At 36.2% G+C, this 16,763-nt stretch overlaps 1 protein-coding gene across 10 annotated transcripts in view; it reads right to left on the reverse strand.

The window, feature by feature from the left end:
• Positions 1–16,763, reverse strand: part of PACSIN2 (protein kinase C and casein kinase substrate in neurons 2) — a 72,341-nt gene that overhangs the window by 38,311 nt on the left and 17,267 nt on the right. Inside the window, exon 1 of one of the 10 annotated variants that reach the window (XM_026067815.1) lies at positions 10,384–10,457. The exons of 8 other annotated variants lie outside the window; for them this stretch is intronic. The gene's annotated coding sequence lies outside the window, so the exon portion shown is untranslated. Of the gene's footprint in view, positions 1–8,351; positions 8,429–10,383; positions 10,458–16,763 lie in introns of those variants that run through there. One more of the 10 variants, XM_026067816.1, reaches the window with a different exon arrangement.

A 16,763-nucleotide genomic window follows, 5' to 3' on the forward strand; every position in this document is an offset into this window, starting at 1 on the left:
AAACAAATGGTCTTTCTGCCATTAGTATTATCCTTGCGTTTTCTTTAAGGACTTTGAAGAAGCACGCTCAAAGATGTTTAGGAGAGGAGGGCATCTGTTCACATTACTTTTTAAACTTCTTTCTGGAAGAACAGGACTTGTCACTGTGGATGAGACTCAACAGGATTCCAAGTTTCATGGCTTGAGAATCATATACGTTGAATAAGGATGCCACTCAACTTGGCATAGCTGTTCATAAACTTCAGCCTACAGTATTTTTCCTTATTGCTCACTGAAGACTGAAGTTTTGTTCCATACAGAATAGCAAGAAAATAGGACTTCATTCTACAGAAACAATCATGTCCCATGCTTTAAGTGCAAACCATTATGTAGCTACTATGAATATACTTTACAAATGATGTATCTCAAATCCCCCGGTTAAATAAAGCAATTGATCCATTGTTTCCTTTTCTATCCTATCCAAGTAACTTGCTCTAATAGAGCTCCCTAATCCTTTGGGGTGGAAATTTGTTATGATTTGCATGAAGGAAAAAAGTGTCAGAATTTCTGACCTCAATTTAGAAATATTGAGGAACTGTGTACCAACCTGTTACAATCACAGCTGTCCACATTGATAAATCCACAAATGAATGGGACAAGGAACTACAGGAATAAAAAGGTCTCTTTGGTTTACATATTCAAGCAACACCAAGGAATTCTAGCCCCTGGATGCAGAGAACAAATCCATCAAACCAAGATTTGTCACTACTATTCAGTGCTGTGAGCACTTCTAATTGCACTCAGTAGATTTGAATGCATGTTATTAACGGAAGTTAGGCCTTAGCCTTTTCAAACCAGAGCCTCAAAACAACAACACTGGCCTAAGTCTTATTCTGCAATTTATAAAATAGAATAGCATCCTCTTCACAGAGGTTTAAGATAAGAAAGTCCACTAGTCATCTTTAAGTGCACAGATATTACAGCAACAAATACCAAAGAAAAGTCTGAGGAAATTAAATCACTCTGCTTCCTATGGAAATTAGATCACATATTAAAGTTAGCAGAGTCACACTACAAATGACTTTTTGAAAGACATTGACAGCAATCTGTTTGGTGAACATGAYATCCTGAGCACTGAAGGAAGGAATCTAAGAAATGCACACAATTACAAACTGCAAATGCGATCCCTATTAGGCATACTCCTCTGAGACTGTGAGCAATATCCATTCTTTTATTTTCTAGTTTGAATACCTGAATATTTTGCCACCTAGACATTCTCCAAGGTTCAAATAACAAAGTTATGTTAAATAATAYAGAAGGTACTTGTTCATACTAGTCATTCATAAGTTTAAGCAAGAGCAACAAGAGATTTCTTTCACTTTTGTATTGGGCACAACTGGCAGGGCCTAGTCAGCTGGGGGGTGCAGGGGTGACCCACGTGGGAGGAGGCCATGAATGGCCCCAGGCTGGTTCCAGCCAGCTCCAACACTGGTGTCAGCACCCGCCAGCCCTCAGAGGAGCCCCGGCTCCAGCAAGGCCACGGGGGGGGGGAATGAGAGGCAGGGCCAGGGGTGCATGTTGTCAGGGACATGGCAGGGGCTTGCCCTAAGCTGAACCTGGGAAGGGGTAGGAAAGACATTTGACTCTTTATGGGGAGTTTCTCCCACTACCAGGGCAGTGGTCAGAAGCTGGGGTTAACTACCAAATAAATTAAGCAAAAATTCCGAGTCGGGACTGTTTTGCTCAGAACAACTTCCTCACTACTGTGTTAAAATCACTTATAACCATACTTATTAAATGCAAAATGTATAACATACAATAGAAAAAAAGACAATAGCATTTGTTTTATTGCCTTAGCATGGGCAATGAACAGACATTTAAGCCATATATTCCTAGCACACATCAGAAGTTAAGATCATTAAAGCACGTAAGTTTTACTTGATATTTACCAAATCTAAAAAACCCTCCAACTATAATGAGAAGACAATACCTCAAACTAAACTCTCCAGGAACATCAACACTATGTGACTGAAATTTTACAACATATAAATTTCACAATGTATAATACAGTGAGGCATAAGAACAGCTATTTTAATAATTTCAATTTAAGCACTGTGTGAATGTTATTAAATAAACTAAAAATTATTGATTAAGCTTAAGCATTTGTTTTTGAATAACACACAGCACAGAAATGTATCTCAATGCTAGACATAATGATCCAAACATTGTTCAAACACTGATTCTTAGCCTCAGCATTAGATAAGTGTTTCACATGTATAGTATGTCTCATCTCACTCCAACACCCTGAAGATCAGATTGGCCCAAGTTACAAGCCCCTGTTTCCGCCTAGTTTCATGTTCCAAGGCGTATCACTGAACCCATGAAGCCTCTGAAGGAATTATCTTGCGTAATCAGTGCCTTCACTGCAGGTGTGAGCAACTGCAGAAGGGATGGAGCTGTCCAAGAACCAGCTCAACTTGCATCATTTCTTCCCTTAATTTGTGATCAGACATACTGGGGTGTTTTGCAGATTCAAGACTTATCTGTCCTTACAGGCTCCTAAATGCTTCCAGCATAACCTATATCTCAGTATTTTTCTACATACACAGAAGGCTTCTTTTAAATAGCAAAATGACTGACTTCTGGAACACCAGAATTTTTTTTTTCCTCCTCTGCTTGACAAGCTGCTCAGTGCAGGTGTATTTTTTTTAAATATATATATATATATTTTTTAATCTTTACTAGTAAAGTTATTAATCACCTTCAGARGTTTTGCTTCTACTACAAAATGTCTGGGTAATTACAAAGTCCCTTATGGGGACAGACACACTTTGACCAGAGGTATAACCAGTGAACGCTTGAAGAGTCACTGCATTAAACACTGGAGTTCTCATTTTATTATCCAGCCTGCATTAGTGAACAAGATCTTTTTCTCCCTCTACTGAAATACAGTGACCTGATATTAAATGAATATTTTAAAAGAGCCTGAACTCCCAACTAATTTAGGTAACTTTTGAAAGCCCACTCTAAATATTTGCCCGGTATCAACAATCACAACAGCTGCTGGAAAGCTCTTAAAAATACATATTTCCTCTTGTTTCTGATTTTAAGTGAAACGGACACTGATCACAGGAAAATATTAACACTACAAAACTAGTCTTTAAATGACATAGCCATACTTGCTAACAACATAGGAAGTTGATGCACAGCAGTAGAAAGCCCTAAAAGATTCAGAAACTGACAAAACAAGATTTTTTTTTTTTGGCTTAGCTGTGGCTATGARGGATGATGCAGTCACTAGAATAAAACAATACTGGGAAAAAAAGCCAGTTTTGCAGATACAAACTACATCTACATTTACAACACTACTCAAGGATGGATAGCGTTGTTCAAATGCTCCTACTATAGACTAATTTAACATATGAGCCTCTACATGCCAACATCAAAAGTTTTCTTTGACTTCCTAGTGTAAGTCCGTACAGGCATTACTAGTTTTTTTGTGTTAAACTATCCAAGGCTTAAGAGATTTAATTCTTGATCAAATACAACAGAAGCATGTTGAAAAGTGGTTTGGTTGTTTTTAAGTGACCACTACTACACAATGTTAAGTGCTTAAAATAGGAGTTGATTCCCAAGAAGGCGTTCTGATATCGATTTTTTCTTTCAATGCAAGTTGTATAGTCCCTTGAAAGTCAAAAAAAGGAAAAAAAATCAATTACAGTTTGAGTAATTATGATCAATTCTGAAAAAAGTGTAAATGGCTGTCTTCAACTTTATTCAGAAAAACTCTGCAGATTAAGTTCAAACCTCTTGAAATGATTATTTCAGTGACAAAAAATGGGTGCATTGTTTTGTTTTTCATTAAATCCCTGTAGCCTACTACTGAGAAAAGCCTCCAGCTTTGCAAATTAAGCTCAATAAGTGGTTAGGTATTGAAGTATAGGTTTCAAACCATACACTCAACAGTATGAACATTTAACCATAAAATAAAGACTTCTCAATTTCCATAAATCAAAGTTTTACCATGCCAGAGCTTTTGAAGTACGGTTTGGGGGTTTTTTGTGCTCCTCTTCCCTACAACAGCCAATGAACTTTAGATTGTAGAGTATTAAGCATCATACAAGTAATAAAGAATTGTCTGCAGAGATTATGCAAAGTGCTAAGTAAGGGCAAGGAGGCGTCTTCTGCCCTTCCAATCTAGCACCAAAGGCACACCTTTTGCCAAAGAGTATCTCCATGAATTTAAGTATCATTAATGGGAAAGTACATTACCATTCAGAGAGTTTCAATTAGAACAAAACTGTTAACACTTTCATATGTATTCTTAAGTAAAAATTGTGCATTTTCTTTTATTTTTGGGGAAAGAAAGCTCTTTATTTTGAATATGAGATGCTGCTCAGGAGGCAGAGTGATACTTACTGTGTAGTTATTTCTCACGTGGAGAAAACATCTGTTAATGACTTGGTACTCAGCAAGGTACTTCCTCCTATATCACTGTTAGGCCTATTAATCAAAATTGGGCCTTCAACACAGAGGAAGGCAGGAAAGAGGCTGATTAAGCAGTTGTGTAATACAGGAGTACTATTTAATTTAGTTACAAAATTTGAGTGATGGAAAGGTTAAACATGATTAGCTTTACCCATGTTATTTTATGCTCCTCAAAAACAGAGCCTGTAACATTTCTGAACATCGTCTTAATATTAAGAAGGGAAATGTAATCAAGTTCCTAATCCCTCCTGCTTCATGAAGAGAAAGGGCATGACAGCCTGAGAGTACGAGATTCTGATCAACTCAAATGTCCTTCAGAGATCTCTGGATCCAGGGCCGTTAAAGCAAGAAATGTAAGCAAGAAGTGAAGTAGACTACTTAAAGAAACTGGAAGTCTTTCCAAAATCACATTCTCAGACCATTTCCTGTCCTTCGGCATCTACTGTAAAATCTAATTCTCTCCTGTATTGTTAGAGTTCCTTTAAAACAAGATGTGTTGGAGATGGACTTAAAATCGCTGTGGGAACTGGAATGTGCATATAGTACTAGAAAAGCATGGCAAATAAGACAAAGTAATTATTACTGAATATGTGCATGCAATTGCCACAAATTCTGTCAAAAGTATGAGAGGAATATGTAATACAAAATTAAGGTTACATGAAACTTATATTCCAAATGCTTTCAAAAGCTTCAGATATTTAAGATAAACTTTGATGATCTTGCTTAGTATTTTAGTTTTGGAACTACAATGTTCAGGAATTTCTTCTCACAAAATACCTCCATTTTCAACAATATTTTAAAAACCCAAAACATTAATAGCTACATTCAGAAGAAACACCAAAAAGACCACTGAATTTAAAAAGTCATTGCTGACAAAAGCACATCTGCTAAAAAGCAGTTCAACATATACTTAAAACAATAAAAAACCCACCACACACAAAGTTCTCAAAACATATAGAAGCTATAGAACAGATGAGCTTTAATATCATAAAAAGAACCAATGTAAAACTAAAACATGCATTTAGATTAAATCATAAGAGATTAGGGGTTCTGAGTAAATGTATCTAGAACACCAAGTAACAAAAGGAGCTTAATTTTCTTCTACAATTTCTCTGTAGACAGCATATGTATCATGTGCACTAAGAAAAGCTGAAGCCTGTAATTACTATACATTAGACAGACATTATAATTTGTTTGGTACAGGATATGATTCAACTCAAATATTTAGCATTTGTTTTTTAAGCCAAAGGAATTTTTGAAAAAAGTATTTAACATAGGCCAAGTTCTCTTAWCACAATAAAAAAAAAGTCTTTAAGATTAGGAGAAATCTGAACTTCCTACAAGAATTAGCTGGAGTCAAAGGCTCAATCTTTTCATTTCATGCTCCTGGAGAATAAAAACACCTTATCCGCTTATAAACTAAATTGAAGAAACTAACTTTTAGAGCATAGAGTAGTTTTGCTATATTACATAGAGTTGCTCCTTGTTTCCTGAATCAAGGAAAATTCTTGGCAAATTAATACTCCCTACTGAAATTATTATTAGCAACATTTCCTTTAGCTTTCCTCTGGAGAACAACAAGGTAAAGATAGTAACACACATCTGGAGCTGAAAACAAGGTGACATTGCTACAAGAAAAAAATGTAGTTGCTGAATAGCATGAAAAACCCAAAACTAGCATTATGTTTTTACTTCTRTAGGGTATAGACCATATATCTCATCACAAACTCACTGTATATTAATCAATAACCAGTAATTGTTGAAGGGAGACAATTGTTCTCCAAATTCTCCCTTCAAATTTTCAGACCAATTTCTACACTGACTGCTCCTAAATACATGAATTTAAAATTCCATTATTTTACAGTCTCCTTTTAAGTACTCTAATTAGGCTAAAAATCCAGTTTTAAAAAGTCTTTCAAGATTGTTTTATAATGAATAAGATGCAAGAGTCTATTACAATATTTTGCACATAGAATAACTGATCCTGGCCTTAACTAATACTTAATTTTGAAACCAAATTTGGAGGTGTGTTACTCTGAGTACCAGCTACTGCCTGCAGAGTCTTCATATGACGCACGTGAAAGTACAAAGTACAACTGAACAGCAACCTTCATTGACATTAGGTTTGTTTTCAAGATCCTACCATAACAAACTAAAGCAAACACAACATCTTCCCATTCATGTTGAGATGGGCAAAAGATAAGAGAACACAAGAGAGTCATCTAAAAGAAGTGTTTTGGTCACAGAACACTTGTATTCTAGATTTTAAACCCTTCAACACCGAATTTATCATACAAGAAATTTCACATTCTAAAAACATTCTTCCTGAATTTTAGACCCAGGAAAGGAGTGTAAAGTACTAAGACTATAATATCCAGGTATTATGCTATTTAGTATAATATTAAGTGGTAGTCCTTTTAAAAGAATAAGCTTTAAAAGATTCTTTGTTTAGCGTCTCAGGTCTTTCTGATCAAGAAAGATTCAGAAAGCAGACTGAGCAATTRAGCAGATTAAATACCACATTCATTACTGTAGAAGAAAAGGCGCATCAAAATTGGCCAGATAACCACTTGGAGAATCAGGACAGCTTTGAAATTTAAATAACTTAAAAGATTAAATACTAACTTTTTTTTCCCCCCGAAATGAAAAGCTTCCATTATTTAAACTTGAGCAATTAACACATTAAAGTGCAAGAGAAAAAAAAATTGAATTAGAAGTCTTCCCCCTTTTCCACTGTTTATTGTGGTTTCTGTGATATCACATACTAATTAACATGTCAAAATCTCCTAAAATGAGACCAGCCTTAGTATTTTAACATTTCTCCTCTCCCCCAAACAAATAGAACATAGATGACTATGCCTTGAGGTTTGTTTCAAAGAGGACACAAGATCATTTTGCTCCAATTTTCAGATTACCTTTAGCAAGCATTTCGTTAGCAGGAAATCTTTCAAGTGACCAGATACTACTAGAAAAAAGTGCCTTTAATGTTTACATATAAATATCTAAAACTCTTCTGTAATTCACCATGTATATGGCTATATTAAAAACTTAAATCAATTTTAATACATCCATACTACTGCAACACAGAAGCTTGATGGTATAACAATGTGCAAATTTAACCCCAAAAGAACTGTTAAAAGCAGCTTGCAACTGAAAAACAGATTGACAATTTTAGTTAATGGAACTAGATGGCAGGTTATATACAGCCATAATGAAAACTTATTGTAGGAAAGTCTCGGTTGAACTATTAAAACTGCATGCTTAGTATATTAGTTCATTCTGCCATGCAGGAAACTCATGTTTAAGTAGAATTTGACAGTCCAAAGCAGTGCAAAAAGAAAGATAGTACAGAGGAAATTAAAGAACAAGAGGATAGTAATGACGCATTCCGCAGCAGAAAAACCATGAAACAGCATTTACAGCTGCACTGACAAAGTAGCTGCAGGGAAAAAGGACATCTACACAACTGTTCTAAAATGGGATATAATTAAGAAGCAAACCAGTATCAGAAGAATCACCTTAGACAAAGCTTTCTAAAGTTAAGAGGTATCAAAGTATTTGACTGTACAAGTACCACAAAACGTGAACATGTTTAGAAAACATGTACATAAATATATTAAAAATAATACAATAATCATTTCTAGAAAGAGATGTGTTTTAGAGAGCAGTCTATCTTTGGGCTGAGAACCATGTTTCAACCATGATCAAACAAAACCTTTCATGTTTGACAAGCATTACAAGCTTTACCAAATTATCACACTTATTTGGCCAAAAATACTTTCATATTAGCTGTTAAGCAGTATGGGTTTTTCTACCAGAAATTTGCTAAAGAACTATTAGAGCTGTTTGGCAATCATTCAATATACTGTTTGCAAAGTATTTACCTTAAGACACGTGCCTTAAATTTACTTGCGTTTTCTTCCAAATACAGAGTTCAGCAGCATGACTGCACAGCTAGCTGCAGCACCTGCACAGCTGTGTGTGACCTCCACTTCCCCAAGCGGAATTCTYTCAGAGCGTATTTCATCATTTCCTGTTGGCTCAAAACCTTGTAGCTCAAGCTAAGGTCATTTCGTCACACTGCAGCAATCAAAGGCCTCTGGGGGTTTTCCCCGCCTCACACACACACATGCTTCTGATGTTTATGTACTGCAATAAAGTTGAATATTCAGATTTATTATAATCTTTAGGAAAGACCATTGGTAACCCATATTAAAGGAAGGTATTTTTAATCACAGAGATAGCTTGGGTGTAGAACAGTCTTTTTAAATGCATTAGTGCACATTTTGCAGATGCATAGCTTGCTTAGGAAGCAGCTGTGTTGTTTCTGTGTTTCATATTCAAAAGCTGTATTATTCCATTTCAGGAAATATGGGGCTGTAATATTAATTAAATATGACATGCATGGAATGAAAAAGGTCTAAACCTTGAAAGTGAAACAAGCTAGTCTTCCTGAATCTGAATGTTACAAAGTATGGAGCTACTGCTCTTTACTTCAAGAGAACCAATCCAGAGCCCTCATTTGAGCCAAGCTTAGCCTCAAGACTCTCTCTAATAGATATTTGTTTCCAGAAGACTAAAGCAGTGTTAGGAACCATAAAAATGAGCAAAAAAATACATGTGTTAACAATCTGACAGCATACTCTACCTTCTGTTGTTCTTAGAGAGCAGACACGCTCAGCAGAAAACCAATAGGACCGACTGGGGTAGGGGAAGCTAGTTACACCACTGGACATTGATGAACCTACACACTCTTCAAACATATTGTTAATCCCTGCCACATTTCTGTGATGCAAATAAACCAAGGAAACAGGCAGACAGCTGGAAAATTAGAAATTTGTTTTCCTGACCATGGAGCAAGTATGAGAAAGCACAAAAGYGGGCCCTTCTATGCTGTGTCTCAGAAGGACATTACTGAAGATGCTAAAATGGGAGAAAGAGACAGACTACAAGGCTTAGTAAAATGACTCATTTACTCAGACCATGATGCATACACATTATACTTAACTTAAAACATTATAGAGGCATCATGTTTCCACACAGAATTCTTTGAGACCTAACAGATTATTCTCTGCTAGGGGAAAAAAAAGAAAGAAAAAGAAAAAAAAAAAAGCAGCTTGCTAGGATAGCTACTCAACAGAAAACATAAAAGAAATATCCTGTAACATCAGAAACATTTTGCTGGTATACTTTATGCTGGTTCCTTGAACAAAAAGGAAGTGCAAAACTGGACCCTTGCTAATGCAGAAATAACCATCCTATAACCATTTAGTGTTAGTTCAGAGCTGAAAAACAGCTCAAAAGAGTAGTTCYGGTTATTACCAATTGTTTCTGTAGCCATTATCCTCTCAGTCCTAACTTCGCTGACAAAAAGCGGGTCAAATCATCATGTGACATTCCTCAATTCTCAAAAGACATTCAGGTTAGTTTAGTATTTTCCCCCCATTTTATCAACATAAAAATTGCTAATGAAGAGGACCTTGCAGCTGACAAGCACACATTCTCAGCTGTGATCACTGTCAAATAAGCTTTATATAATAAATCTCTTCAGCAATGTCATATGATTTCTGGAATTGATACAGAATTTACAGACCTCTGTGGAACGTAGTTCATAAATGTAGAAGTAAAACAAAACAGGCACGCATAGCTTCTACTATCCCTTTTTCAGTAATAATGGATTATTCTGTTTCAGAAACAACAGAAGATCTGTTTGTGCATTTTAAAATCAACAATAAACTGTAACAGTACAAACAAACATACAACAGGGTTTCATATTTCAGACTAAATAAGATTAATCAGATTTTAAAACAAACTAACCAGACGTCTGAAGAATCGTTAGGGACATTTACATTATTCATTTATTTGTGTTAGGATAGGRGAAGCAGGTTGCGTGTTACTTAGCCTTGTTAACATGACCTCTGGAAAGAGAAACTCTGAATTCTGCTTAAACAGATTTTCAGCTCAGCAAATCTGAGGTAACCTTCAGCCAGGTCTTCCATGCTTCCAGACAACCTCATCTTCTGGTCCTCAAATAGTAATTACTGCAGCAAGGACAAAAGAGGACTTTTTACTTTTCCTTAGCACTCCAAGTAACATATGCAACATGGGATTGTTGATTTTGTAGAACTAAACATCCCTTATAAAGCACTTATTTATGTAAATAAGTGTAACAGATAAACTGGGTCCTTCATGTAAGTAACAAAAAAGTGTTACCATGTACTAAACTCATTGGTCTAAGCTACCTGAAAGCATCACCCTTTTAAATACTAAAGTCACAGATCTCGTTTTATAATCTTACACAATCTGACAAGCTCAACTTTTTTTTTTTTAATCACATATAGTACACCTAAACCTGTTTTAGCTTTAAGATGACTGAAAATCTAAACTTTTCAGTGTACAAAAAAGGTGCTGCTTTAAAACAGACAAGATCAAGGTTCGACAAACAAGAAGCTGGAAGTTTTCCTTTGGTTCTAAAGGTTTCACTAATTTTATTAAGGGTTTAAAAAACCCAAGTAGCCAGTCCTTCTTACAATTTTCAAAAATCTGTATACACATTATTTGTCCTTGTATAGCTCTAACACAAGAATCACTAAAATGCAGAATCCCCAAATGCAAGAATGTGAACAAATAAATGCTTAATTTTATCAACTAATCTCAGGAAGACTAACTAGTCTTTTCTATCCTTCCCCTCTTTTCCCAGAAAGTAAAGCTTTTTATGCTGTTTTCAAGTAATGGTTGACTGAAGTACAAGTAGGTCAGCCCTCCAGCATACAATCTAAATTGGACTGAGGTTCAAGGAAATTAGAACAAGAGGTCCCATTAGCTATGAGTTCCTGTATTTGCCATTACTATTGCGCTTTTTCATTTAATAAGACTATGCCATCACTGACTATGGAGCATTTAAACAGCGGCTTTTAACCAGTATCTTCCCAACAATTAGAAGACAAAGATGAGAGCTAAATAATATAAAATTCAATCAAGTGCTCTCTCAAGAAATTAGCTTAGAGTCTCAGAGAAACCTTAGTGAAGTAGCACTTATATTCAAAAATTCAAGTGTATAAGACTCCTTTTAAAACATATATGGTCCAGGTCCAAACTTCAAAGGTTTAGAGCACAGCACATAAAAGCAAAAGCATATAATATAGTTTCCTTTGTTCTTCATGTAGGAGACCTAACAACTTCAGCCTTTTCAATGGTTCCACAATCAGATCTTCAAAATTGAATCAAGTTGGTTCCTACCAAAAATAGGATATATACAACCCTTTTTGCTTTATGAATTAATTTGATCTAAATACATATCTCAGTAATCTCTGCACTCACAGACTGGTGGCAGTCTCATAAGAGCTGAGAAAAAAAGGAGGCAGAATTAGTAATCAAATTTCATATGCTATTTAGTTTACTGCAAATCATTCGACACATTGCAATCAAACTGAAAAAAAAAAAAATAGCAATCAGGGTCCAGAAAGGTATGTTTAYATTCAAATGCAACATCCCATTTTAAATTAAAATTAAATTGGCATATTTGTATGACACATGGTAAGATGAACTAATCAGAAAGGGGAAGGTTAGTATCACAGAATAGTTATTTTGAAATTAAAATGTCAAACTTGAACATGTTCAAAAGAAATGGTTTAAGCCAGCTTTCTAAAGTTTACTTAGTATAACCTGTATTCCTGTGTATGCATATATATAATAAATAAAACAGCTCAGAGTGGAAAATAATTCTCCTCAGTACTGCAGAGTTTTTGTGCCATTAGCCTAAAGCTGTGTTTAACACACTGGAAATTTTCAGCAACCTTATAAAAGGAGCTACTAGGCTCTGCCTTCAATTCAAGATTTTACTAACTTTCAGTTAGTGACGTTGTGTTTGTGACTTCAGCTTGAATATCTGCACAGATTACACACCGTTGTTTCTCTTGTGAGGTACTGAAATTTGTCTTCCAAAACTTGAATACACTGTATTTGGCCTGACAGCTAGGCCAGTGCATTTGGGGGTTAGGAAACTGGGACACAGGCAGAATCGCACCATGTGTCATTGACTTGTTCTGTATCATTGGGAGCATGAGTATCTCAGCCGCAGTGTTCTTGAATAGGTCATGGTTACAGAAATGAGTACCTGCCTAGATAAAATTACTGTTGGTAAGCCATATCTGCATATGGATAAGCAATTATGTGTTTGAGCATTACAGAAATCAAAAAGGAAAAAAAAGAATGTTCAATAACTGAAACGGCTGCAAGTTGAAGGCTTTATGCAGAAGTTTTTTTAGCTGTTAYTGAAAATAAGATTTCTATTTGACCAAGTAATCAGCAAGGAGAAAAAACAAAACAAAAAAAGTGCTATCTTGGTCAATTAATATTTTACTTCACATTTAGCTACTGTTACCATATCATAGCAGGAAGAATAAGAGAGGTAGAAAAGACAGTTTAAAGTACTTCAAGAAAAAGCTTAAACAACTAAAGACAATGAAGAAAATATGATAAAAATTGATATTCAAAGATTAAGCTTATAGTATAAGCAATATATGATGATGATGATGATGATGATGATGATGATCACTTTTGTAATCAATGTCAAAGGTCAAGTCAAGAACATTTCAGTCAAGGACAACTGTGAAATTTAAATACTGCTGTTCTCCAACTCTAGTTCTTACAGCTTAAAAGGCTTAATGTAACATATGAGCAGCATTAGAAAAAGCAAGCATTAGAAAAAGTATCTAGAAACTCTCCCAAACGCTCTTTATCTCATGTTTCTACATACCATGTTTCAATTTTCATGACTTCAAAGGACAGTAGTATTACAGAAGGGGCAGGAATTCTTAGTACTTCACTTTGGTTCTTACAGTAAATGAGCGGCAAATTGTGCTCCGTCCAAATAGCAGAGCATACCAAATCCAGGAAGATTTAGAAACAAAAGCCCAATTTAGTGACAAAAGCCCAGTCTGACCCACAAAGCTCAACATCAACTCTGGAAATAAGGAGTACACACTATATTTCCTCAGTCATTCATTGTAAGTTTTCTTGAGAAGGTTAGAAGTTTCTTTAATTCACTAACAGAAATCTCTCCAGTAGCTACAGCTATGGTCTTGATAACATTTGCTCGTTTTTTTTCTAGAGATAGCTTAATAGCTGAAAAGTCCTCATCACAACCAACCTCCACACAATCAAGCTAGCTCCCAGACCACTATTTTTTCAAATAGGGATCAGCTGTCCTTACTCTTAAAGCTTAAGGGTACAAAGCCATCAAAAGAACACAGTAATTTAAAATATGTATTTGAAAAAACAATGCTTTGGGGGCTGCATAGTTCATATTGGGATGTACTAGATTTCTTTCAGAACATGCAAAAAAGTGATTTTTTTAAGATGTATCATTCAAAGAAAAGAACACTAAAAACATAAAAAGATGGTAAGTCTAGCTGTTTTTTTTTCCTTGAGCTATTAACCTATGATACAATTATCTGAAAGATTCACACGCATACTGCTGTAGCAATGTTTCTATTGTAATGAAGAGGCAGTCCTAATAGCAGAAGCAAAACTAGTAATATTGCTGTTTAACTTGAAGTTCAGTTTATAGCAAAAGAACTTGTATTACTACCCATATCTGAAAGATAAAACTGCAGCTGTCGCACTGAGGCAAAATACCTGTGTATTGGATGCATCAGAGCCCCTGAAAAAAGTAAAATAGATACTACACTTAAAACAGAGCTATTATTTCTTTGCATCTAAAAATCAGTGTCATATACAGAATTAAAGAGCTTCATAAGTTTATACTGATACCTTTGCCAAAGGATTTCCCCTGTCCAGGAGGTCAAGGTCCATGACCTCGTAGTTTATGAAGATGAAATTACGTCTAACACCTTCAAACAATTTTCCCTTGTAAAGGCTAGAAAGAACTGTAATATTCAATATGTTTTACAAGGAGAAACAGTTTTATATCTAGCTTAAATTGGCAACACTGTCTTAAAAAGCTTGCTGTATTCAATTCCAATTTGAAAGTGAAGAAAACTAGCCCATACTTCATCAGCTTGTCTATGACGATGATATGGGAGACAGTGTCAAAAGCCTTGCTGAAGTCAAGGTAGATGACATCCACTGCTCTCCCCTCATCTACCCAGCCAGTCATCCCATCATAGAAAGCTATCAGGTTGGCTAAGCATGATTTCCCCTTTGTGAATCCATGCTGGCTACTCCCCATCACCGCCTTGTTCTTCATGTGCCTGGAAACAGTGTCTGGGATGAGCTGCTCCATCACCTTTCCAGGGATGCAGGTGAGGCTGACTGGCCTGTAGTTCCCTGGGTCCTCCTCCTAGCCCTTTTGGAAGGCTGGAGTGACATTTGCTTTCCTACAGTCCTCGAGCACTTTCCCAATCATCATGACCCTTCAAAGATAATCGAGAGTGGCCTCGCAATGACAGTGGCCAGTTTCCTAAGACCTCATGCATACATTCCACCAGGGTCCAGATTTAAGCTATGCAGAAATCACATAATGATACAGGACTTCCATTATGATTAACAGCCTATTCTTCATAAAATAAACTGCAAATACACTAGTAATTAACAGTTAAAAACACGCTCATTTGGTACATATGTACACAACAAAAAAGTCTTTTGTCTTGGGCTTGTTACATCCTGGTATAACTATTTGCTTATTACATGAATAGACTTTTTCTTGTATCATCCACTGCTATTTTCTACCCTCTCCCCCTACTTCCATTATCATCTTATATTATCTGCACAAGATTATAAACATTGTCAGTTATCTGGTCTTATACTTGATGTTGCTCTGAAAACAGACAATCCTAAATTACGACTTGCAACGCAAAATTGCAATGAATGTGAAAAGGTCAGTAATGATCACTGCCCAACTACATTCTGGTAAGAGCCAGAGCTCTAAAAGCAAAATGTTTTAGCCCTGCATTTCTGTCACTGGCACCGAAAGCTTTCCAAAGGCGGGCAGCTATTCTTTCAGAAACGCTTATATGTTTATTCTTTTTACTTAAATTGAATCACATCAAACAGCAAACTAATGACATCAAACCAATCTAAATCTAGCCAACATTTGGTTAGAACAGGATATTGCCCTGTAGTTCAGCTTCTAGGAGAGTATTTTTTGTAAAAGAACCAGCTGCAATAGTTGGTACAAAAACATTCTTCTCTTGCAAAGGGCTTTAAGCTCCTAACTACATCACAGGCAGATTGAATTTTACTCTCTGATAGACAGGTATGTTACTGAAAAATAGCAACATTCAAGGACTAATTTAGGTAGAAATTCTGACAGTCCAGTCCAAAAGATTCAGGAAATATTGCAAAGTGTTTTTCCAAACGTTCCTTGAATTTCTGGAGCAAGTTCTTTGTTCTGAGGCTCTGAAGAACAACGCCTAGTATTGACTGGAGTGAATTAGAATTGCAACATCGGAGGTATTTTGTGGTAACAAAAGAGTCTCAATAGTTATTTCAAACTCTCCTTGATGACTGGTATGAGAATATATGAACTACTGCATTCATAAAAAAAGAAGTTTCTGAAAATAGCCTTTCCAAACTAAAATAGTGCAGGAGAGGAAGCCATTTTAACATGTTTATTGCTAACTCACAGCTTTGACTAAGTAGTAGCAGAATAAACCCCAAAATACTTAATTTCAATAACCACATGCTTCCAACTGACAGATATAAATCAAAACACATTACCACTGTCCACTTTCTAGTGTCTGGGAAAGGTAAAAGTCAATAGAAACTAGCACCAAGTACTAGCTAGCTAGCATGAAGTAGAAAGGAAGAGAAAGTCACAGAATCACAAAATCGCTGAGGTTGGAAGGGACCTCTGGAGATCATCTAGTCCAACCCCCCTGCTCAAGCAGGGTCACCTAGAGCATGTTGCACAGGATCGCATCCAGGCGGGTTTTGAAAATCTCCAGAGAAGGAGACTCCACAACCTCTCTGGGCAACCTGTTCCAGTGCTCTGTCACCCTCACAGTGAAAAAGTATTTCCTCATGTTCAGATGGAACTGTCTGTGTTTCAGTTTGTGCCCGTTGCCTCGCGTCCTGTCTCTGGGCACCACTGAAAAAGAGTCTGGCTCCATCCTCTCGACACCCTCCCTTCAGATATTTGTACACGTTAATAAGATCCCCCCTCAGCCTTCTCTTCTCTAGGCTAAAAAGGCCCAGCTCTCTCAGTCTTTCCTCATAAGAGAGATGCTCCAGTCCCCTAATCATCTCTGTAGCCCTTTGCTGGACTTGCTCCAGTAGTGCCACATCTGTCTTGTACTGGGGAGCCCAGAACTGGACACAGGACTCCAGATGTG

The sequence above is a fragment of the Apteryx rowi genome, unplaced genomic scaffold (genome assembly GCF_003343035.1).
Source record: "Apteryx rowi isolate R43461 unplaced genomic scaffold, aptRow1 scaffold_263, whole genome shotgun sequence".
In the NCBI taxonomy this organism is placed as follows: Eukaryota; Metazoa; Chordata; class Aves; order Apterygiformes; family Apterygidae; genus Apteryx; species Apteryx rowi.